Genomic DNA, 25,926 nt, shown 5'->3' on the forward strand with positions numbered 1-25,926 from the left:
TGCATGTGCCATATGAAAATTTTATTTTCATTTACCACTACAAACTATTGAACACTGAGCTTTATTAAGTATATAGTGTAGCTATTTTATACAGTATGTACTTCAAGCATGTATGTTTGTGTCAATATAAATGTAATCCCAAAACACCAATGAAATCTTAGATTTTAGTACTATGTACCGCTACATGCGTGACAATAAGCAGTAGAGACTCCTCTGGGACAGTGCATAACTGTTAGTTCTATATAGTACTAATATACTATTTCAGATTTGAGACTAAGTGAGATTAATATTCCTGAGATAAAGTTACTCTGTTAAAACCCTCTCTCAAAGACTCTCTAATATAGTGGAACAATAAACAGGTAAATCATGAAATGGAATTAATAAAAAAATATTTAGTCTTGCTACAGATATTTTATACAGTACTCACCGTACTGACTTTTACTGTAAACACATTTTTAGAAATGTAAACCACAGGATACATTTATAGCTCTTCTCCCCACAAATGACAGCTCCCACATGTGGGGAGGGAACAGTTAGGATTAGGCTGCGGGGAGGGGACAGCTAGGATTAGGCTGCGGGAAGTGGGCATTTAGGGTTAGGCTGCGGGAGGAGGGATGATTAGGGTTAGGCTGTTGGGGGAGCGATTAGGGTTAGACTGTGGGAGGGTGGAAGGTTAGGGTTAGGCTGCGGAAGGGGGCAGTTATGGTTAGGATGCGGGAAGAGGTGCAGTTAAGGTTAAGCTGCAGGAGGAGGGATGGTTAGGGTTAGGCTGTGGGAGGGGGTGCCACTGCTGTCCGCAACACATTATTTATCTCTGATCACTTCCCACCCCCCAATGCTCAAAGAATCTAAATAATTTAAAACTTCATCACAAATGTAAGGTGTATAATATTTGCTGTAAAGCAGTAAAAGTGCATGCTAACACACCAAAGGGGAGATGTATCAAACCTTCGAGAGAGACAACTGGAGAAGTTGCACATAGCAACCAATAAGCTATGATTTATCTAGCACAGTCTATAAGATCACAGTTAGATGCTGATTGGCTGTTATGGGCAACTTCTCCAATTTATTTCTCTCAAAGTTTTGATCAATTATCACCCTGAGATTATCACAATTATAACCCAGAGTCTTATTGTTATTATTACAATTTGGGAAAGTTAAATAATTAGTAATTTAATAAAGTAAATATGCCCTCTCTACTATATATATACTGTAGAGAGAGAGAGAGAGAGAGAGAGAGAGAGAGAAAGATATACAGTAGATATATATATATATATATATATATATATACTGTATGTAGGTATGTGTGTGTAAAAAAGTCTCTCTCACTTGCAGGGGACTAGGAATGGGCTGTGTAAAGATACAGGGTTCCAAAAAACAGTTCAGCTCACTTCTGTAATTCAATTCCACACGTCAATTCCCACCACAAACTCCTGACAGAATATAATTTCTTAGCCTATGAGCAGAGAATCTCCTCTCAGCTCTCTTGATAGCTCTATTTATATCCCCAGAAGCCTCAGATTGCAGCTGGGTTCACACTGGAGCGATGTCGCTCCAAAATGCTGTTTTGGAGCAACATATTGCTTACATTGCTCAGTGTGTACCCAGGATTGCGCGCTCCCACGGTTGAATGCAACAAACACTTGGTTTGATGTGCTGCACATCAAATCAAGCATCCCTCACTAGCGTTCTGTGTTATGTTAATGAAGGACTGTCATTCTGTCCTTCATTAAAGTTGTCCCAGTGTTTAGGGGCAATTTGGGCTGATAGAGATTCATTCCTATGTTGGAACGAATCCCCGTTGCACCAGTGTGTATCCAGCTTAAGGATCTTATGACATTGGAATACAATACACATATTATAATCAAGGTGATTACATCAGCCAGAAAGTCACCCTGTCTGGCCAGCTTACTGTTGGACAAAAGGGAGTACACAAAAGGGACAATGGTACCTTAAATTACTTAACCTTTGAATGTCCACTGTAGTGTAAGTAAACATTAGAAAACTAGGGCTAACATGACTATATTACCTAGAGTGTGTCATGCTCCAGAGTCTTTAATTTAGTTTCAGACCTATGAAGTGTCTGTCCTGGCTGGTGCTAAGATCCGCTCATGTTGCACATCCATCCCAGTGTGGATGTTCCTGTATGTGACTCTCCACAGTGCTCCAACTCCGCTGAGTATCTTGAATGTCGGAGTTCCCACCAAAACACAGCATGGGTGCTGCCATCATGGAAAAAATCAGTTGACTCTCCACAGTCAATCTGGACGCTGCTCTAAGACCAGATGACCAAAGCTTCCAATCAACTTCAACTCAGTGCTATAAAGGGGACTTCCTATCAAGACCAAATCACCTGTACAACCTCACTTCTACTGAAGGAGACAACTCAGTACTGTGCTCCCGGTTACTGTGACTCTTCACAGCTCCGATCCTTTCGTTCCATAGTGTACAGTACCTGCTACCAGTCAAGTCTGCTAAACTAGTCCCAGCATGCTCCAGTCTCCAGAACTTGTTTGGTAATTAAGGGACTTATTCTCAGTAACACCAGCACAGTTCCAGTCCAGTCGCATATTTTGATTCCAGTCCAGCTCCAGCTAATATTCTTGTTCCAGTCCAGCTCCAGCTAATATTCTGGTTCAACTCTAGTGCCAGCCTGGCTCCAGCTAATATTCCAGTTCCAGCTAATATTCCAGTTCCCATCCAGTCATGGTCCAGTTCCAGTTGTCTTCCAGTTCTAGTTATTGTCAGTTCCTGTTCCAATACAATAAAGTTTATTTATATTCAGTACACACTTTCAGGCAATCCATTGCTAACACAACTACATCACCTACTAGTCCTTCTAGCAGTACCCATTACTGCTTTGCTCCATGAGCAAGAGCTGGATCAAGCCTCCCAGCCTTGTCCACACACCCACAGCTTCAGCCACAGCACCCCATGCCAATCCAAGCCAAACCCAAGACTTAGGTGTGACAGAGTAAGATAAAACAGTTGCATATATTACCAATATTAAACAAATTCAAACACAATGTTGGGGGTGAGCAGGGTCATGCTATGGGTAATGAACAACCACATAAACTAAATATAGATAGTTCTATAGGGAGACTTGTGGATAAAAAGTAAATATTCAACAGGTTTTGTTGACGTGGGAAATGTGGCAATTATATTAAATTTCACAGATTTCTAATTTCCTCACAGGCTACTTTATGCCTGTATCTCTGAGGAATCTGACTTTTCAACCCTTTCTGAAGGGCACTATCTCTTGGGCTGTTCTGAGAACACAACTTATTATGTTATAAACCCGATTAGCACAAACTTTCATAAACACAACAATAATAGAGGCTACAGATGTTTCCAAAGTATATATGATACAGATATTGTTGTTGACAGCAGATGTAGTGGGAGTTACAGGCAACCACGGGAACTTTGTTTCTACCTTATGTTCTTTTTACCTCTTTGAGGGACCCTGTGTTCTCGCACAGATGCACTGGTAGCAAGTTAAAATAAAAGTCACAATAGCATTCCTTCAGGAGACATTTCCAGCTCAGTCACCAGAAAGAAAAGACAAAGCTGATTGTTAGAAGTTCCCTTAGATGTATTTGTTCATAAGTGACTTTCTGAAATAACTCTTATATGTAGAGATGAGCGGGTTCGGATTTACTCGGTTCTTAATGCCAGAATTATCGCAAGTTCTTTCTTTCTGGATTTTTCTTATTGGCTAACCAAAACACGTGACGTCCATGAGCCAATAAGGAGATTTGGGTAAATCCGAGTAAAACTGAACCCGCTCATCTCAATTTATATGTGAATAAAAGTAATCTGGAAAAATTAGCCTAAAGGAGTAATCAATCTTCCAGTTACTTTTTTTTTTTTTGCTTTGTCCATACCTTCTACAACCTGTCAACCTATACCAAATACGTTTCTTTATCTTTCTGCATCCTTCCATAATTTATACCCCTTTTTCACTGCCTTTGAAATTCTGGGTTTAGCCACGTGAACACGCATCAACCTGAGATTTAGGTCAGTGGAAAAGGAAACGATGGGGCCACAACCCTGCTTACTACCCAGGTCGAGCTTGAGACCCGGGATTTTGCCAGATTGATAGACTTGGCAATTTCCCAGGTTAGCAGTGGAAAAGGGGTATTATATTATATTTATTATCCTGAAGTAGAACATAAAACTCATTAACCTCAGAATCTATAGCACCAGACAAACTTATATAAATTTTCCACTAAAATCCCAGATCCAACCCATGTTTTTGAAGATGGTTTCCACCAGGGTTAGACCCCGTTCCCACCGTACCTTCGACCCAGGTTAATTCTAGGTTGGCCCCATTTACACTGCACCTGTGTGCAGTGTTTCTGTTCTGGCAGTGCTTGGAGAAAATGCCATACTGCAGCCAGCACCCACCCCCCTGAGCACACATAAATGTGGTGCCTGACTTAAACAACATCCTCATTAGCACCAGCGTCAGCTAAACAAATATCCCCCTCATCCTCTTGCAGTTTCACAGTGGCATTGTCAATGTGCAGATCATCAGCTATACTTCAGTTGCTCATTACCCACATTTGCAGAGGGAGCAGAAATGGAGGAAGGTGGCTTCTCAGAGAGTACAGTATCAGAAAGGTCAGGCTCACACATAGAACTCAAGGACTCTCCTCAGGCATTTGTGACATTTCGGTTTCTGAATTCACAGTTTGTTCTACTGCCTTAGTGGTTTTCAGTTTTTTACACCTCTTCTAGACTCTGAGTGAAAAGGTCTTGCATTGTCATGAGAGGCAGCAGAAGATGCCTCACTAACAGCTGCAGAATCATCACTCAGAAATAATGGCCAAGGCCTAAGCCATTCCTTGCTACTGCATGTGGTGAATGGCATGTTGGCAATTTTATGTTTTTCTGCATCAAACCTTCCCTTTATAAGAGGTGTCTTTTTCTTTAACACTGTATATTGTTTTTTTTATTTTAGATGCCCTGACTTAGACCCGCTATGCCCATGAGCATTGGCTTAAGTAGATGACGCTGCTGGACTAGCAGCATCACCTTGACTAGTGGCAGTAGCTGCTGCACTAGTATTTGGTTGCTATTCTATAAACTGATAGTTATCCATCTGTCAAGTCACAGATCACTGCATGGACCACAGGGCTTATAGATGTACGTGAACAAAGAGTAGAGCGCACCACCCAATACAAACAATAGATAGATATATTCTGTTGCTCTTTTTATAACTTGCAGCTCTGCTTAAACTGCAGGGATCACAGGACTTATTATTAATGCACGTAAACAAAGCACACCAAACAGTACAAGTAATAGATATAAGAAGAGTTATGATAGACTTACCTTTGTTAACTCTCTTTCTGTGAAGTACATAGGATCCACTGAGAAACATTGGGGTGTAGTGGTGGATCAGGAATCTGGGCATCAAACAATTAAAGCTTTCAGCTGTCCCAAGATGCACGGCTTCCCTCCTCTTTAACCCCGCCTCCAGGCACAGGCAACTCAGTTTTGTTAACCAGTCCAATGCAGAAAGGAGAGAAGATATATGTTAAGCACATAAGAATACACTCTCACTAAAAGGAGAAGGCAGCAGAGGTCGATGCCATACGAATCCCAGAGAGGCCAGGTGCGTCTTGGTGGGTACCCTGTGGACCCTATGTACTTTGCAGAAAGAGAGTTAACAAAGCTAAGTCTACCATATCTCTTCATTTCTGCAGCAGGGTACATAGGGTTTCCACAGGAAAACATCAAGGATGTCCCAAAGCAGTATGTCAAGGTAGGGGACGTGCCTGAGCAGATAAAAGAATCCGGCGTCCAAAGGAAACATACTGGGAGGTGAATGTATCAAAGGCATAAAACGTAAGAAACGTGTGTACCGAAGATCACGTAGCTGCCTTGCACAATTGTTTGGGGGATGCTCCACAGCATGCCGCCCAAGAAGGTCCCACAGACCGAGTAGAATGGGCAGATATCGAAGCTGGAACTGGAAGAGTAGCTCGAGTGTAAGCTCGTGCAATTACCATTCTAATCCATCTGACCAGCATTTCAATAGGTACCACATTAGGGGTAATGCCACAGGTGGACCCATAGGGGGCACGAGGCGATCTACAGAGTACCTAACAGTATGGAGAAGGCTGCCCATGGGGGTTCCTGTGCAAGGGCAGGAGCAGCAGACTGGCTGGGAGGTAACAATTAGCACAGAGACCATCATTTAACATATCCTCAGATATACCGGCTGAACAAATGCTGCATGAGAGTAACACAGGAGCTTCAGCCTGTTTGCATCCCTTTTTGTTAAACATATTTGTAAAACAAAGTGGATGTACACAGTACAGTTAGTGCAATTAGCACAGGGTAGTATGTGACTGAATCACAGATATAAATATTCTTTACTTTTTTTTAATTATCTTTATTGGGTTTTTTCATAATAAAGATCAGAGAAATAGAAATAGCACAGAGTAATGTACAAAAAAACAATGTATAAGAAATAAGGGTCAGGTAGTATAGCAAGACATTTCCATCAATAGAGCAAACAGCGCTGGTCCATAGAGGCAGAGCCTATCGCCGATTAAGGAAAGCGCAACACAATAATGGAGCAAAAAAGTGCAGCTACCAGACCCAAAGCAGACACAGAGTAAATATACATACAGTCACTTAATAAAATACACCACAATAGCAAGAGAAAGAATTACATAGACAAGGAGAAGAGTCAAAGGGAGAGGGGAGGGAAGGGGGGTTGTAGCTGTTGGTAAATATACTACTAAAAAGGAGAAGCAGAGGCATAGTAAATAAACAGAGGCTTTGGAAGAGTAATACTGACAAATAATATAAAAAGTGATGGTGATCATAAGGAACCCAATGACCAAGTACAGGCTAAATAGGGATACAGATCCTGCGGTAGGATTCCCTGCTAAGTGAGTCAAATAACTGCAAAATATGCTTTTGTTGTGAGGGAGGGAGAGACTCAATATAAGGACTCCATTTTTTATAGAAACACGCAGCATTGAGTTCTAGTTCAGGGAGAGTGGACTGATGTTCAAAGTATAATGTAGCAGTGAGTAGGGATTTTAGATTCTCAAGGGAAGGGGAGGTTAGAAAAATCCAATGATTCAAGATAAATTTTTTCCCCCAAAGTCAATAAGACATACAAAAAAAAAGTATAATGTACCTGAGAAACAGGTAAGTGCCAAGCGGTGGTGTGCAGACCCAGAATTGCGACCGGGTCCATAGGGAGATGGATAAGAAAAGTAGATTTAATATACCACAACACTTTATACCATAATCTTTTTACTTTAGGACAGAAGTTATGCATCAGGAGAGCGTTAGGTGCTTTGCATTTAGGGCAGTGCCTGGTTTCCGTGGAAACTATGGGTCTAATTCAGATCTGATCACTGGTCTGCGTTTTTTGCTGTCCTGCAATCAGATAGTCACCGCCTACAGGGGGAGTGTATTTTTTGCTGTGCAAGTGTGCGTTCCTATGTGTAGCATAGCTGTTTAAATTAAAATCAGTTTGTGGAGTCTCTGCGCAGCCCAGGACTTACTCTTCCAGTGTGATTGAATCCTGCTAATCGGGGCCGGAGCTGACTTCAGACACCCTCCCTGGAAATGCCCGCCTGCGTTTTTCTGGACACTCCCTGAAAACGGTCAGTTGCCACCCACAAACGGCCTCTTCCTGTCAATCACCTTGCCAACGCCCGTGCGAATGGATCCTTCCCACCATCCTTGCACTGACCGCCGATGCCCGTTTGTAGCCGTCCAACCCGCCTACGCATTGCGGCTCAGATGCATGCGCAGTTCAGATCTGACCACCCGCTGTGCGAAAACGAACAGCAGCGATCAATTCTGAATGACCTCCTATGTGTTTACGCTGACCAGGGGCAATATAAGCACGGTGGAGAAACCTGATATGAATCTCCAGGAGCTAGGCTGAGTGTAGGGCTTTAAGGATATGAGGAAGAGGGGACTCAGGTTCCTGGACCAATCAGAGGACCATTTAGAAATCATAGAGGGTCAGAGAACATCAGGTTGACGTGGAAGAAGGTCCCAATACAACCATCTAGTTTTATAAGAGAAATGTTGCAATCTCAACAAAAGGGATGACAGGGGGTCACTCCTCCGCTCGTGCACAGGAGGAATAGGAAAGGATTGCACATAGTGTCAGACTTGGAGAAACATATAAAAATCAGACGGGAGCGCAGCATGCCTCTCAGCTAAATCTGTAAAAGACAATAAAGTCCCACCAGGGTCAAACACATCTTTAATGATATCAATTCCCTTAGATTTCCAGGCAAGAAATTTGCTATTCTTAAGAGACAGGGTGAAACATGAGTTCCTACACAAAGAGATGAAGGGGGAATATTCAGGGTTCCTGTTTATGGATTTAATTATGGCCCACCGCAAGAGGTAGGCATCCCAAAAAAGCATGTTCGTACGGGCTACAGGTGGGAGTGAGGCCTTGGGAGCGTAGAGAAGTGCCCTGAGATCATAAGGATGCACCAGGGCTTGTTCAAAAGCACAATTAACATAAGATGAGGTACCCAATAACCAGTCAGATACATACCTAAAATTCATGGCCCTAAAAAAGGTCAAGAGGTCCGGGACAGCAAGAAATTCTCGACTTCTTGTTGTTCCATAAAAATTTAGAGAACAATCGGTCACACAGAATCAAGTCAGATATGGAGGGCTTTACAGGCAACATCTGAAGGAGAGAATAAATTGTATGGAAAATAATACTTTTTAAAACAGTAACCTGCCCCAGTAAAGAATTAGAAAGGGAAGCCCAGGTAGTAAGGAGTTGGGAAATTTTTGCAAGGACTGGGGCATTTTTAATGGAGTACAAATCAGACATATTAACCGGGATATAAACACGCAAGTATTTCAATTTAGAGGTGTTCCAGTGGAACTGGGTGAGAGTGGGAGAAGAACGCACACATGCAGCCAGAGTAAGTGGGAAGAGCTCAGATTTGGAAGTATTTATCCGATAGCCTGCAAAGGAGCCAAAGTTAGCAATCACCTAGAATTATTGGAATAAACAAAGAAATAAACTAAACCACAACTCAAAGTCCCAGATCTTAACACATGAGTAGATGGGGGGATGAAGTAGCATGATGGCTAGGTGCTCCATCGCAAGGGCAAACAATAACGGTAAGAGGGGGCAGCCTTGCCTAGTGCCCCTATGGAGAGGAATGGGGCCAGACAGATAACCATTACACATTATGCGGGAAGCTGATTGGGAGTAAAGGGTGCGTAGCACATTGATCAGGTCCAGCGGGAACTCAAATCTTTCCAAGGCAGTTTAAAGATGGTCCAAGCTAACAAGATCAAACGCTTTCTCAGCGTCCAAGGAAAGCACGTACTGTGGGTCAGGGCTCCCGCTAGAATGTAACCAAGTAGCTGCCGATATAACCTTGCGAATGTTATTGGTAGAGTGGCGGCCAGTAATGAAACCCGTTTGGTCCTGGATAATAGAAGGAAGGAGTCCCTTCAATCTATCAGCAATAATTTTAGTAAACAATTTATAGTCTACATTTAGAAGGGAAATGGGGTGATAAAAGCCTGGGAGATGGGGATCTTTACCAGGTTTAGGAATAAGATGGATCAGTGCATCAGTGAAATATAGGGGGATAGAGCGGGTGGTTAAAATATTGGTAAATACCAAAGTCAGGGGTTCCACTAACCAAGGCAGCAGCATTTTGCAGTATTCTCCCGAGAAGCCATCCGGCCCTGGGGCCTTTAACATTTTAAGACTTTTTAATGCACATGGATATATATGTACTATAATTAAAATAAAGTAAACTTTTATTAAGCACTTACAAGTGCCACCAGGAAGACTACAGGCCGCAGAGGACGCTAGACAGCCATTAATAATAGTCATGCAGCAAAAGAAAAAAAAAATTTTTTGGTGGAGGGGGTTTCTGGGTGCTCGGAAACCCCCCTGGGTGCGCCACTGGCTAGAGACCGGGAAATCTGTGGGAGGGAATCCCAAAAAGATGCTTTGGCATGTTCATTAATGGGGGGTTGGGTGTATACATCTGTATAAAATTCTGAAAGGAGCAGAGCCATATCACTAGACCTCACAGCCAATGATCCATCCGCACATTTCAACGTCTGGATCACAGAAGGCACAGATCCATTTAGAAGATTGGAAAGGAGGCGACCCATCTTATTGACAAATCTATAAAACCTATTATTTTTATGGAACGTGTGCCTATCACCCATAGCAGACAGAACGGCATTAAACTGGGACTTAGTTTCCAAATACAATTTCTTGGATTGGGGGTAGGGGTGCTGTTTGAAAACCTGGTAGGCCTCAGTCAGGCTACGCTGAGATCGTTTAAATTCAGAGAGGAACTATTTCTTCCTTGAGGAGACATAGTCAATAAGTCAACCACAGATAACTGCTTTTGAAGCTTGCCAGAAGTCCATTCTAAACTCTTCCCAGAATACATCCAGTTTATTGCAAAACTTCAATGAGGAGGTGAAAGCGGATGGGAAGTGCCAGCATTTAAAGGAACCACAATCAAAGGAGGTAGTGAGAGACACCCAAACGAAAGAATGGTCAGATATAGACATGGGTTCCATTTGTGACTCGGTAGTCGTAGGAATCAAGGGGTCTGACAATAAAAAGAAATCAATCCTGGACAAGTTACTATGGGCAGCTTTGAGACATGAGTACTCCCTGTCAGTAGGGTAAAAAAATCTCCACACATCAGTTAAGTGGAGTTGCTGTGTAAAAAAGGGAATACCAAGGGCACAGGGAGAGCATGCATGTTAGAGAAGTTAGAGTCCATAAAGTTAAAGACAACAATATTAAAATTGCCTCCCACAATCATAGGAAGAGAGGCAAATGGGTACAATTTAGACAAAAGGGTTTTAAAAAACAGCTTGGAGCATAGACAATACACAAAACATATCTTATGTTACACATGTTAATAACAATATGAGAAACCCGCCATCTGGGTCACAGACAGAATTAAGAAAATCAATTTGTAAGTTACGTTTAGCAAGTATCAGGACACCTCTAGCTTTTGAGGTATAGGGGGCGTCAGAGAGTACCTTCCATCCCAGAACACCCAGTTTTTGGCCTCCGAGGGGGAGAAGGTGAGTCTCCTGTAGAAATATGTAATCTATTTAAATAAATCAGAATCTTCTTCCGCTTAACAGGGGAATGTATTCCCCTGACATTCCATGTTCCTACTAATCGAAGACATAGAAAAGCAATACACAGTATTCATATTCCCGAACAACCCACATACCCACAAACCCCAGGGAAGGGAAGCAGACACACGAGGAGGGATGGGAGAAAAGACAACAGAAACACAGAAAAAAGAGAAGGAGAAGAAGAGACCCCTGGGGGGGCCCATCAAAATCAAGTTCAGAAAGACTTCACGGGAAGTAAATACAATAACAACATAATGCAGGGAGTACACAACTCCTAGCCAACCACCACTATATTAAGCAATGTGGTAATAGAGGAAGGGAGCAGCCAAAAGTGGATCCCAAAGTCTAACTGGGTAGGGAAATAGGGAGGCTAAACAGCCCCCCGAAAACTATAACAGCAGATAAAGTGCAGTAAACCATACATACAAAATGTGGCAGAGTCTTAATTCTGGCATATGTATACATCACCCTTCGGACCAGTAAAAGCATGTAGAAACAGTCTTTGAAGGTCCACATAGGTGGATCTTGGTCCAAGGAGGGTAAGGGGAAAAAAAGGGAGTACGAGGTCAGTTCATAAAATGCAACATAGGTCCAAAAGAGTCAGGTAAATAGAAGCAAAGGGTACATTCACTCCAACACAGAGCCTGGGGCGAGGAGTTCAGAAAGAAAAGCTTTGGCATCCTCAGGGTTAGTGAAGTTCCGGGGAGAAATCCTGAAAGAACAACAGCTTAGCAGGTCATGTTTATGACCACATCAGGTCATGTTTACGACGAGAGGCAGACCACAATGCTTCTTTGTGCAGGAAGTTAAGATACCGAAACAAAACTGCCTAGGAGACGATGAGGATGGGTGGGTTCTATGAACACGCTCTACCACCAGGTCTGAACAAACATCCTGGACACCAAGGAGGTCAGCTAAGGTATGTCGAAGGAAGTGATAAAGCAGAGCCATAACTAGGTGTGTGCTGAGTGTGCCTGGCACACAGTGGACTTGCAGTGGGAGCGCATTTGCGCTGTGTGCTCCCGATTGGCCATCCTGGCAGATGCAGAGCTGTTCGGTTCTGTGGGAGTGTAGTACCTGCTGCAGGAACCTGACTTCTGCCGCTGGTGCTGGGCAGCAGATCCCGACTCCAGTGCCTCCTCCTCCTCTGCCAAGATAACTCCGCCTCCAGCCCAGGTGCCCCTGCTGCATTTCTATTGGGTTTTTATTAAAGGGGCATGGCCACGGAAGTCCATGATTAGGCTATGCCCCCGACTTTGCCTGGCCATCGGTGGTTGTCTGTGTGCGGCCCAGCCCTGCCTGCTACCTCTGCGGGACCTGCAGGTAACATGTATGTATGCATGTGAGTCTGTGTGTTTTTGTGTGTGTGTGTGTGAGTGGGGTGGGGGTAGGGTCAGGAGACTGGAGGGGACAGGCTGTGTGTGGCCCAGCCCTGCCTGCTTTATCTGTGGGGACATGGAGGTAAGATGTATTAATGCATGTAACTGTACATACAGAATGTATATATGCATGTATGTATGTATGTATGTGTCTGTGTGGGGGAGGTGGGGTGACTAGAGGGAACAGGCTGTTTGTGTGTGTGGCCACTGGGGGGGTAACAGGCTGTGTATGTGTCGGGATCCCAGCTTTTAACTGGCTGGCAGGGGGCAAGCGCAACCAAGGCCCTTGCGGGCTCGTTGCGCTCGCTAAAGGTTCTATTCCCACTCTATGGGTGTCGTGGACACCCACGAGTGGGAATAGTCCCTGTTGGTCAGCATTCTGACAGGTGAGATATTGAGGTTTCGGGATCCCGGCGTGGATATTGTGACCAGCTGTTTCCTGATTGCCGGTCACATAACTGCATCCCGTTGTGTATAGTGATTGGAGATGCCAGGCTGTGTGTGTGTGTATGTGTGTATGTTTTGAATGGGGGGAACAGGGTGTGTATGTGGTGACTGGAGGCACTGTTGGTTTTTCTTTTTAAACAGGAACCTGCAGCTGTGTGGCGCGATAAAGGGGCATGCAGCAGCACTGTCAGCGCAGTACTAGCAGGAGGAGATCCAGCCAATACAGACCCTCCTCTCACCTTTTCTTCCCCTCAATGCCGCTGTTGCCCGACATCACAATTCCACAAAAAACTGCTGCCGGTGCTGAAAAGAGGACCCGCTTCTATCGGCACTGATGAGAAGGGGGACCTGCCACTGCCTAAGGTACACAGTGCCGCTTGTACTTAAGGAAGGGGGGGGGGGGGGGCGACATACAGGGACACTTGTATCGGGGTTAGGGGGGCAGAGCATGGTACATAGTGTCACATGTACCCCTTCCCTCTTTTTCACCCCCCCTCTTTTTAACCTCTCTCCCCGTTTCTCTCTTTCTCACTTTCCGTCTTTCCTTCTCTCTCCCCATCTCTCCCCTCCGCCTCCCTCTCTTTCACACCGTCTCATCCATCCATCCATCCATCCATCTTTCTTTCTCTCTCACTTTTTTCTTTCTCATTTTCTGCTCCCCTTCCTCTCTCTGCCCTGTTCTCTCTCCCCCACCCCCCTCTCCCTCTTTTAACCCTCTCTCCCACCCCCCGTCTCACTTAACTTAATCTCTCATCCTCTCTCTCTCTCACGACTCTCTTATTCTCTCTCTTTCTTTCTCTCTCTCTCTCTCCCCTCCCCTCTCAACTCTGTCACCCTCACTCTCTGTCTCACCTCTCTCTTTCTTTCTTTCTCTCTCTCTCTCGAACCCTCTTTCTCCCCCGTCTCTCCCTCTTTTTGTGCTCTCTTTTTCTTTCTCTCATTCCCTCTCTGCCTAATCTCCCTCACTCTCTCATCTCCCTCACTCTCTCTCATCTCCCTCACTCTGCTCTCCCACTCTATAAACCCTCTCTCTCACTCCCCCTCTCTCTCACACCTGTCTTTTTTTCTCTCTGCTCCTCTCTTTATCTTTCTCACCCTCATGCTTCTCTCTCTCTCTCTTCACACTGCTTTCTCATCCCTGCTGTCTGTCTCACTTCTTTCACTCTTTCTTTCCCTCCCCTTTTACTCTCTCTTTCCCTCCCCTTTCTCTATCTCCTCTCTCTTTAACTCTCACACCGACTCTGTCTCACCTCTTTCATTCTCTCTTTATTTCCCCTCCCTCTCTCTCACCCCGTGCCTGCCCCCTCTCTGTCAACCCTTTCTTTCTTTCTTTCTTTCTTTCTCTTTCATTCTTTCTCCCCCCTGACCCCTCTCTCTGACACCCCCACCTGTCTCTAACCTTTCATTCTCTCTCTTCCCCCCTCTCTCTCCCCCGCCTATCTCCCTTACCCGCTCTCCCCCAGCTCCCTCTCTTTCACCTCTTTCTTTCTTTTTTTCTCTCACGCTTTATCTCTCTCTTTGCCTTGCTCTCTCTTCCCCTGCCCCCCTCCATCTTTCAACCCTTTCTCTCGCCCCTGTCTCACCTCTATCGCTCTCTCAACCTTATCTCTCATCCTTCCTCTCTGTCTCACTTCTCTTTCATTCTCTCTCTTTCTCTCTCTCTCTTTTCCTATCTCCATCTCCTCTCTCTCTTACTCCCTGCTCCTCCTCTCTCAACCCTCTCTCACTCCCCCTCTGTCTCTCTCTCTCCCTCTCTACTGTCTCTCACCCTGCTTTCTCTACTCTGCTGTCTCTCTCTCTTTCTACCCACTCTCTCTTTATCTCTACCCGCTCTTTCTCACTCTCTCACACCGCTCTCTCTCTATATATATATACATACCCTCCCCCTTTCTGAGAGGTAATGGGTGTTGCTGGCTGCTGCTGTGATCTGTACTGCTTGGTGAATGGTGCTGGGTCAGAGGTGGTACTAGCGTCAATGCTGGGGGCACCAGCCAAAATCTTGCCTAGGGCATCAAACTGGTTAGACAGTTTACAAGATGCAGAAGGGTGCACCCCGGGGTAATAGAGGTTGTCCAAATGAATTTTTTTTTGTGTTCAGAGATTCTCCCTTTTTAAAACAGAACAGGGTTCCTCTTCATTCCCTGTAGTATCTATGAAGATAGTTTATGTGCATTCGCTAGATGAGGTAGCGAATGCACATAAACTATCTTCATAGATACTACAGGGAATGAAGAGGAACCCAGTTCTGTTTTAAACTATCATCTAGCGAATGCACATAAACTATCTTCATAGATACTACAGGGAATGAAGAGGAACCCTGTTCTGTTTTAAAAAGGGAGAATCTCTGAACACAAAAAAAATTCATTTGGACAACCTCTATTACCCCGGGGTGCGCCCTTCTGCATCTTGTAAACTGTCTAGATACGTTTTTGGAAGTGGGGGTGACCACTTCGGCTGACGGTGCAACACTGCTGACTTGGAGCGCTGGTTGGAAAACGTTTTCTAAACACATCAAACTGGTTAGGGCCGGCTCTGCGGAGTGGATATTGGTGCTTTTCCATCACCTAAACACACACACATATACACTCACACTATGTCTAAGCCTACACACACTCACACTGTGTCTAAGGCTATACCACACACACACACACACACACTCACACTGTGTCTAACGCTACACCACACACACACACAATCACCCTGTGTCTAGCGCTACACCAAACCAGGAGTGTAACTACGTGTGTGCAAAGTGTGCATTGCACACAGCTCACTTTAGCTGAGGGCACATCATGCACTGCGACCTCGATTGCCCGCCCTATTTGTGTTGCAGCGCTGTTTGCTGTAGTCAGCGCTGCCGAGTTCATAGGTAGGAGAAGAAGCGCCAGGACCATGCAAAGGTCGTGCTCACCTGAAGAAGATCAGAGCATCCTGAGAGCTACCTTCCACCACTGCCACCCAAGCAGAAAGGAACTGCTGGCAGTGGGAGTTCGGGAGCCAGTGACTGGAGTCTGCACTTTCTGTATTACAACCGGTGTGTTGGAGTGGCAGCAGCACTGAGGACCCAGGAGCTGACTGCATCTAAGCTGGAATGTCCTCAGGAGTGCCTGCACGGAAGGAAGTCATCCAGAAGGAGACCGATGGAAGGATCAAGCCACTCAGGAGCCGTGGTAGTGGAGAGCAAAATGGTGGAGGAGTCCCCCTTTTTTTGTGGCCACAGAAGACCTGGCAATGAAGACCAAGAGCGTGCAGGCACCGCAGAAGACAAACCCCACCGGCTTCAAGACCCGTCAGGACCCACGTAAGAACCCCTACAGTGAGCACTCAGCCTTAAGAACACCTTACAGAGGACCCCAGGAGAGAGGACGATAGGAGCACTCCGGTGGGAGTCGTAATCGGAGGAGTCGTGCCAGCTGCCAGATAGGATCAGCAAGGACCCTCTTTGCGGCAGGAGCAGCGTGGTGCAGTTTTATACATCCTGAGCCAGCTCAAGACTTCGGAAGTGGCAGAAGAGCCGCAAAGCAGAGTGGTGAGAAACATCGTTTTTTTGTTTGTTTTCTGATGCCCTTCCGCTGCATACCCTGCCCTGTAAGGCTAAGCCATCCTGGGGGAAAGGGGGGGAGGCGCCAATGCGGTTTCTTGCACACAGCGCTGAAATATCTAGTTACGGCACTGTGATAAAGAGCCGGTCCCTTAACAGACTCAGGGAGCACAATGAGCCTGAGGTTGTTGTGTTCTGATCTATTTTCCAGATCGTCGGATTTTGACCACACCATGGGGGTAATTCAGATCTGATTGCAGCAGCAAATTTGTTAGCAGTTGGGCAAAACCATGTGCACTGCAAGGGGGGGGAATGAAAAATTTGCAGAGAGAGTTAGACTGGGGTTGGTTATATTGTTTCTGTGCCGGGTAAATACTGGCTGCTTTATTTTTACACTGCAATTTAGATTTCAGTTTGAACACACCCCACCCAAATCTAACTCTCTCTGTACATGTTATATCTGCCACCCCCTGCAGTGCACATGGTTTTGCCCAACTGAAAATTTCTGCTGCAATCTGATCTGAATTAGGCCCAGTGATTTCAGATTTCTGTAGTTTAGCAGAGACATCAGAAAGGTCAGCAAGCTTCTGGAAGTTTTCCCCAGCGGCATGTTCCACATGTATAACTCTCTTAGCCAGCTGCTTATATTGACTTTTAATGTTGAGGACTAGGGCTTAAAGTGGTCCTGGGGAGGTGGTGGAACTCATTTACTCCACCCCTTTATTCACATTGCACTACATAATGTTACACTTTATACATGTTATGCCACACAGTAGTGCCCCTTAGATACAATGCCCACAATAGTGCCCCTTATACACAATTCCCACAGTAATAGTGCCCCTTACACATAATGCCCACAGTTGTAGTGCCCCTTAGACATAATGACCACAGTAGTGCCACTTATACACATAATGCCCACAGTAGTAGTGCCACTTATAAACATAATGCCCACAGTAGTAGTGCCGCTTATATACAGAATGCCCACAGTAGTAGTGCCCCTTTCACACAATTAAAAAGATTATGAGTGCGCTGTCAATGGCAGCCTGTATAGGGGGGTCAGCTCCTAATAAGTGATGCCTAGAGATATAAATATATATACTGGCACTGGCTAATAATCCAATGAGGGACGATAAATCAATTTGAATAAAATTATCAACAATTTATTAAACAAGCAGGAAAAAATATATATACAGGTTGAGTATCCCATATCCAAATATTCCGAAATACGGAATATTCCGAAATACGGACTTTTTTGAGTGAGAGTGAGATAGTAAAACCTTTGTTTTTTTGATGGCTCAATGTACACAAACTTTGTTTAATACACACAGTTGTTAAAAATATTGTATTAAATGACCTTCAGGCTTTGTGTATAAGGTGTATATGAAACATAAATGAATTGTGTGAATGTACACACACTTTGTTTAATGCACAAAGTTATAAAAAATATTGGCTAAAATGACCTTCATGCTGTGTGTATAAGGTGTAAATTTAACATAAATGCATTCTGTGCTTAGACTTAGGTCCCATCACCATGATATCTCATTATGGTATGCAATTATTCCAAAATACGGAAAAATCCGATATCCAAAATACCTCTGGTCCCAAGCATTTCGGATAAGGGATACTCAACCTGTATTAAAATGATTTTAAAAACTGTGTCACGGTTCTCTATCTGAACTGAATTGTCACAGTTCTCTGTCTGAACTGAATTGTTGACAGAGAGATATATGCAAATGACCACTTAGATATATGCAAATGACATATCTATCCAAACACAAGTGTGACAGAACAGATGATATACTCTGATAGGTTCACTCCTAGTCACGTAATCGGAGTACGCTCACGTGAACAGGAAGTATTACAAATGGCTTAATACTTTATGCACTGTATAAAAGTAATAAATACTCATTTTTAAGATATATAATGATTATTAGCTATGGGGGTAATTCCAAGTTGATCGCAGCAGGAATTTTGTTGGCAGTTGGGCAAAACCATGTGCACTGCAGGGGAGGCAGATATAACATGTGCAGAGAGAGTTAGATTTGGGTGGGTTATTTTATTTCTGTGCAGGATAAATACTGGCTGCTTTATTTTTACACTGCAAATTAGATTGCAGATTGAACACACCACACCCAAATCTAACTCTCTCTGCACATGTTAAATCTGCCTCCCCTGCAGTGCACATGGTTTTGTCCAACTGCTAACAAAATTCCTGCTGCGATCAACTTGAAATTACCCTCTATGTGATCTATTGGTAATGCCTTCCATAATAAATTTTTATTAGTTCTTTGGGCTTTTTTTTTTAAATATACTTTGATAACAACAGGTGACTGTGATCTAACCCTAATTAAGAGGGTATATAAACTTACATAGACAGCCTGTGAGATATGCTCCTAAGGAAGCTGGCAGCCATTAGTCCAGCGAAATGCGTTGAGCTTCACATCATTTGACCCCCAGCACTGTATCTACTCCTGCTCCCTCTGGTAACAATTGGACTCTTTTGCCTCCATTGGACTTCTAAAAGTGTTTCAGTTCTGGGATCCAAAATTCTCCCCTACTGCCATTTCGATCTACGGCTGCAATTGAGATCCTCTGGGGACTACACCTGAATGGACTGGGTAACACTACACTTTAAAGTAAACCAATGGCTATGATGAAGAATGAGCCCTAACCAGAAGTTGTGCATAATAATTTGAGACAGAACTAAGTGGTCATTTGCATATATCTCTGTCAACAATTCAGTTCAGACAGAGAACTGTGACAATTCAGTTCAGATAGAGAACCATGACACAGTTTTTTAAAACATTTTAATATATATTTTTTACTGCTTGTTTAATAAATTGTTGATAATTTTAATCAAATTGATTTATCATCCCTCATTGGATTAACAGCCGGCACCATTATATATATTTATACCCCTTTCACACAATGGCCACAATAGTCATGCCCCTTACAAACAATGCTCACAATAGTAGTGCCCCTTACACATAATGACCACAGTGTGCTCTTAAATCACATCTCTGTCTCTGTCACTCCAGCAACTCACCGCCTGTGTCCCTCCAGCAGCTTCCTTACGTCTTGTCCCTCCAGCTCCTTCTCATCTTGTCTTCAAGATACACAGAGCCTGCTCCTGTTGATGGCTCATCTTCACTTCAGCAGCGGTGACACCATGACATCACATACACTGTGCTGGAAAATAATCCACTGGGACCTGAGGAGGGGATGAATGCTGTCCAACAGACATAGCATGTGTGAGTACCAGTAGTACATACCCTCCAACATTTTACACATAAAAATCGATACAACTTAGAAAAGGGGGCGTGGCCATGGTTAAAGGGGTGTGGCCACGTCCCTTTTCCTATACTTTCAATGGAAGTTTTGGAAAGCCAAAAATCGGTACAGACTGCTAAAAAGGTACAGTTGGAGGCTATGGGAGTGGTGCATTGTAAATGGAGGACCATGGAGCCACCAGGACTTGAGAAAGGGAGAGGTGGCTGCAACTCATCAATAACACTAGCACCGCCTGCATTATCTATTGATGTAGGTGATGGGGCAGGTGTTTCTGTTGGAATTACTGTGCAACGAAATGGAGGTGGTGGAACTAGTTCCACCTACCATTACTCAGTTCCACCTCGTCCCCGTCCCCCCCCACTTTAACCCCGACGAGGACAGCTTGTTGCAAAGCTGCAGCTTTTGGGTGTGCTTGCTCCAAAAACATAGGCTGTACAGTCTCCTTCACAACCTTGACAATGTCCTCTTAAGACAGGGAAGTCTGAAGGGATTGAGGGTGAAGGGTATTCCCTGAAGCCAGGGTCCCAGCAGAGAGAGAGCAGGAGGCAGGGGAGCCTGACAATCAGCCCGGGTGCCCGCCACCGGAGCTCCAGGGTCCGCAGATGCTGCAGTGTCCATCTTGGCAGAGGAGCCACGAGCAGCTTCAGATTTGGTGTGGGAGGCTTTGCCCTGCATATTCAGGGGTAGAAATTTCTCCATGCAGGAGAGCAGGACACTGGGAGAGTGTAGGAGGGTTTCTGGCCACTCAGTGGATGCCCAAAACGGTCGATAAGCAAGGTTTGTGGCGGGAAGCACTGGAGCTACAGGAGGGAGTGACTACTCCATACAGAGCTGGAACCAGAAGTCAGATATAAATATTCTTATATAGATATATTCTGTGAGTTATGACCCAAACAGCACCTTAGTCCAGGATATTGAATAACAGTGATAGATATCTGAGATACACTGAAAGTGAAACCAGACAGCAGAATTTGGTACATAGTCACACAAAATGCAGAAAATTATACAATATAACTGCAATGGCTCCTTATATCAACTACTCAGCCCTAAGGCAGGTAGGATAATGCAGAAACTTATACAATATAACTGCAACTATTATGAGGCAGGTAAGATAATTAAGTGATGTAAAAACCTGGCCTGTTAGACGTTTTTTAAAGCGAGATGTAGCCCAGCAATCATGGAGACCTGCTTGCTTGCTGTAAGATGGCCGCATGGTCTCTGTGAGGTAAGAGGGAGAGTGAGGCAGCTCAAGGGCAGGAAATCTGCAGTAGATGGTGGAGCTACAGGTCAAAGCACTGCCTCTCTTATGCTGGTCTGCAACCCCAGGAACTGCAGCCTAAATATAATGTGATAGGACACCTGTGACCTGTGTCTGCTTGCCCTGGTGGTCTAGTGGGGACCCTGCTTGAAGACAGTGTCCACACCAGCGTAGCACTCCATTTCCCCAGACTGCGGCGGGGCGCAATTTAGCCGTGGGTCCGCAAGGAGATCCCTCTTACCTGTCCCCCCGGTGTCAGCCACGCGGTTCTGGGTTCAAACCGCAGTGGTGCCAGAGCTACGGATGTCCCCGCTGCAAGTACCCATGTCAGAGGCTGCAGCCAGCGGTAGTATGTGGCACCGGTGTGGGGGGTGATGGAGCTGCAGCACTGAAGTCACCCTGGCTTACAGGGCTGCCAGCTCTGAAGAACACAATCTAAAGGCTCGTACACACTGGTCGATGTATCGGCCGTTCTCTTGAACGGCCGATACATCGCGGGACCGTCGGCCAGTGTGTACGGGCGATACGTCTGTGAACTCCGTCATTCACAGACGTATCGCGTCGGCCGCGCAGCACAGCCGACAGCCAATATATCTAACGATATATTGGCCCGTCGCTGTGTGTGTACGGGGCGGTCGTCCGACCGCCCGTACACATGCTGCGGCGGCCGGCGGTGATTGACAGGTGAACTGGGCGGGCGCGAGCGCGAGCGCCCGCCCAGTTCATGACGTCAGTCCCCCGACGGATCGGGCTGTGTGTATGCACAGCACACTGCCCGATCCGTACATAAATATATCTGCAGATCAATTGATCTGCAGATATATCTAATAGTGTGTACCCACCTTAAGTTGAAAAATGAAAAGCTTTTTGGGCTGCAATAGCAGCCCTCTGTTCAGTGCACCTGCTTTGCTGCAGGCACCAACTAAAAGCTGAGTTGCCTGTGCCTGGAGGCGGGGTTATAGAGGAGGGAAGCTGTGCATCTTGGGACAGCTGAAAGCTTTAAATGTTTGTCAGATTATAGCTCAACACACAGCAGCGTGCAACGTACCCACTATATATACACAGTCACTATACTGTACAGCCACTAATGAGGCTGGACAGAGCCCTATACAGCAGAGTATAGTGCAACACACAGCAGCATGCAGCGTGCCCTCTATATAACGGTCACAATACTGCACAGCCACCAATGAGTGTGGACACAGCCCAATACAGAAGTTTATAGCACAGCACACAGCAGCGCACAGCGCTACAGTCACTATACTGCACAGCCACTAATAATAAGTCAGTGCAGCATACAGCAGCATGCAATTCTGTGAAACAGCGCCAAGCCCCAGCCGTGGCACCTTATTTAGAATTCAACTCCCCTGAGAATCCGACACTGTGAGAATGACGTACGTCCTTGCAGTGGGATCAAAGTCTTGCGTGAACACCCGAGTCTTGGCTTAGGTAGGCTCAGATCCCTGGTGTTTGGGTTCGGATTCCAAGCAATCTGAACCGTTCATCTAGGGGCATAGCCAGAACTTTGTGGGCCCCATATCAGCATTTTTAAGGGGCACCCGTCCCAATGCTTCTCTGCAGCAGTTGTTAATTTTATGCCTTATAATAGTGGCCTACCTGTAGTTAATTTTCTGACCCATAGTCAGAGGCGGAACTCCCGGAGATAGTGGAGTCATTTGCCGCCGGGCGTCAGCACTGAAGGGGGCACTTCCTCAGTCCCTCATTCTGTGTCCTTGCTGCGGAGGAGGGGTGCTCACCCCCTGCTGCTCTTCCCTGCACTATACTGTTCTTCATGTGAGGTGCACCTGCCAGTGATTTTTACTGTGTGCATGGGTTTGGAAGTGGCCGGGCGCACCTGCTACATAGCGGTAGATTGGTTGTGTGAGCTGGCTGCAGAGGGGAGGAAGGTGTCGGGGTTGTTTGCTGATCACCATTCAGCGAAGGCTGCCCGGGTGTTTTTAACTGACCTGCAGTCTGTGCATAACCATGTGCTTCCTGGTTGTTGCTGAGCTGCATCACCGATTACCTTGTCTACCTCTCTCTGGTCTTGATATTTATCTCCACTTCGGACACTGGGAATGGGGCGGGAGACCTACTGGGAGGTGCCTGTGTGGTTGGAAGACCCTCTGATATCCCCTCACCCCCCTTCCCCATCTCCGCAGTAGCTATATCTCACTCTGGGCATTTTGCTACAATGTATATAATATTGTATCCGTTCACTGAAGTTGTCACTCAGAAATCTGAACTCAGCCTGAGCTCTCTCCACACACCCCAGCCTCCACAAACTTCTACCTACTGCCACCCCCACCTCTTCTTTTCCTGCCCCATTGAGGCTATGTTGGGGTGTCTTCCCCTCCTCCCCCATCCCTTTCCCGGAAGTAACCGCTGAGTCCTGGTCCATGAGGGAGGGGTGGCTGGAGAGTGAAATTGTCCTGCAGTTCTGCCCAATGTGCCCACACAGGGGTTATAGGTGAGGGCTGCACCCAGAACCTTGAACCTATCACCCCTCCCAGGTCTTTGTTCCACTAATTATCAGCCCCCATTTGTGCTGGAGTTTGGCACCTCCCTCCGCTAATCACTCCTATCCTACAGCAGTATGGAAAGCAGTCACTTCAGAGGAAGATGATAAAAGCCCCAAGGAAGCAGTGGGCCACTATAGATACCAGGAATAGTTCACCCTTCACCACAGGGGTCAATAAACTTCAGTCCAGGGGCATACCTAGATATATTGCAGGCCCCAAGGAAAAAGTTTGAAAGCACCCCTACGTACCACCCAATGGTGAAAAATTTATATAACACATGTAACTCTCTCCATTACCCCATAGTCAGAATAAGGGAGAGCACAGGACATACTGTACTCCGGGCCCCACTCTGTCAAGAAGTCCCCTGGCCAGAGCACACTGACATCACCAGCTCTCCTTCTTGTGCAGCAGCAGTAACGGGCTGCCAGAATGTGAGCAAAGACAGTGCACATTACAGGCAGAGAGACACAGGAATATTAGGTTTCATGAGATACTGACGGAGCTTCCTGACAATCGGAGAGATGGGAGGGGGGAGAGAGCTTAAGTGACCCAGGGATCCCAGCTTCTCCTCCTCCCCACCTGGGTGTGATGGTCCTGTGTAAACTGTTATCTAATGAGAGTGCTCAGGTCTAAAGAGACACACACAGTGCTGCCCCAGTGTGTAAGTAGTACAGAGGCAGCTGGTATTGCATTTTTGAAAGATAAATTATAGATTTTACTTTTCTATGTGTATTTTAAGGTTAAGTTTATAAATAGTTGTTTCTCAATTAAGTGGAGCTATAAACAGTACCAAGGCATTATTAAACTATTTGTTTAAATCCAAGGCTTAAAGTGGTCCTGGAGAGGTGGTGGAACTCATTTACCCTGCCACCTACCCCCATCCCCTCCCGCGTTCATCCTCACATTAAGCGGAGATAGGGTCAGTACTAGTGTTTTCTCAACCCCCCTGCAAACTATAAATTAGTGCCCTACTTTCCGTACTTTATAAAGGGACATTGATCTCACAAAGAAGCAGCATGGTCACATAACAGTACCCCCAATTCAAATTACTTATCTTCAAGATACACAGAGCCTGCTCCTCTTCATGGCTCCTCTTCACTTCAGCAGCGGTGACAGCATGACATCACATACGCCGTTCCGGAAAAGGAAACCACTAGGACCTGAGGAGGGGATGAATGCTGTCCAACAGACACACCATGTGTGAGTAACAGGAGGGGTGGGCTGTAAATGAAGGAGGACCATGTAGCCACCAGGATCTGGGGAAGGAGGTGGCTGCAGCTCATCAGTAACACTAGCACAGCCTGCATCATCTATTGATATAGGTGACGGGGCATATTTTTCTTTTGGAATTACTGTGCAAGTCAATGGAGGTGGTGGAACTAGTTCCCCCTACCATTACAGGTAGTGGAACTCAGTTCCACCTCTTCGTCCCCCACTTCAACCCATGTTTAAATCTAATATACACCATTGGTTTATATTTAATATGCAAAATCCATACCTCCCACCATGGCCCATTCCAGGCGGGACAAAATACTCTCTACCTGGACTTCCCTCTTAACTTATGATTGCAATCACCTGTGTTGTGTTGAAATACCTTTCCCATCAATTACAAGTGACGTCAATTATATATTAAGAGGGGAGTCCAGGTAGAGAGCAATTTTCCCTCCTGGAATGAGTCATGTTTGGAGGTATGAACAATCTGATATACACCTTCCCTTCCCCAGGGACACCTGTCTTAAGTGTCGCGGGCCTGCCAAGGCTTAATCCGGCTCTGCGTTACCCATATCACGCATTTGCTGGAAATGTTTTATTGTTTAGGTAACGAATAAATAGTGCAGTATAGCATGTATAATGTGTAGGATGTCAAAATATGAGGCGATTACGAGACCGCCTGTTGGGATCCCGGCGGTCACAATGCTGATGACGAAATCCCGACAGGGGTAAAATGCCACTACCGGAATACCAGCGCCACAGGCTTTTCTCCCTCTGTGGGTGTCCACGACACCCATTGAGGGAGAATAGATCCTGTGGCGAGCGCAGTGAGCCACCGTGCCCGCAGTGTGGCGAGCGCAGCCAGGATCCCGGTCACCGGTAAAAAGCCTGTATCATGTCAAAACACATACCCTGTATTGTACTATGACATACAACTATGATTTATGTTCCACGGGGTATAGTTTTTGGGGCTGCGTTGCGATGCAGTACACTTGAATATAATGTCTTATGTCTATTTTCCTTTATACCTTATGCAAATGAAGTATACATATTTCAATCAAAACTGTGTATCTCTCTGTGTGATAGGGAATATAGATTGTAAGCTCCATGGGGCAAGTGCTTATGTGAATG

General features: G+C 45.4%; 1 long non-coding RNA gene across 1 annotated transcript in view; it reads right to left on the bottom strand.

The window, feature by feature from the left end:
• Nucleotides 1-408: 408 nt before the first annotated feature.
• LOC134918974 (uncharacterized) overlaps nucleotides 409-25,926 on the bottom strand; it is a 42,906-nt gene continuing 17,388 nt past the window's right edge. The window contains exons 2-3 of the long non-coding RNA XR_010177451.1: nucleotides 19,562-19,744; nucleotides 409-2,751 (exon numbers count right to left, since the gene is read on the bottom strand). This is a non-coding gene — a long non-coding RNA (uncharacterized LOC134918974). The remainder of the gene's footprint in view (nucleotides 2,752-19,561; nucleotides 19,745-25,926) is intronic.

The sequence above is a fragment of the Pseudophryne corroboree genome, chromosome 1 (genome assembly GCF_028390025.1).
Source record: "Pseudophryne corroboree isolate aPseCor3 chromosome 1, aPseCor3.hap2, whole genome shotgun sequence".
NCBI classification, from domain to species: Eukaryota; Metazoa; Chordata; class Amphibia; order Anura; family Myobatrachidae; genus Pseudophryne; species Pseudophryne corroboree.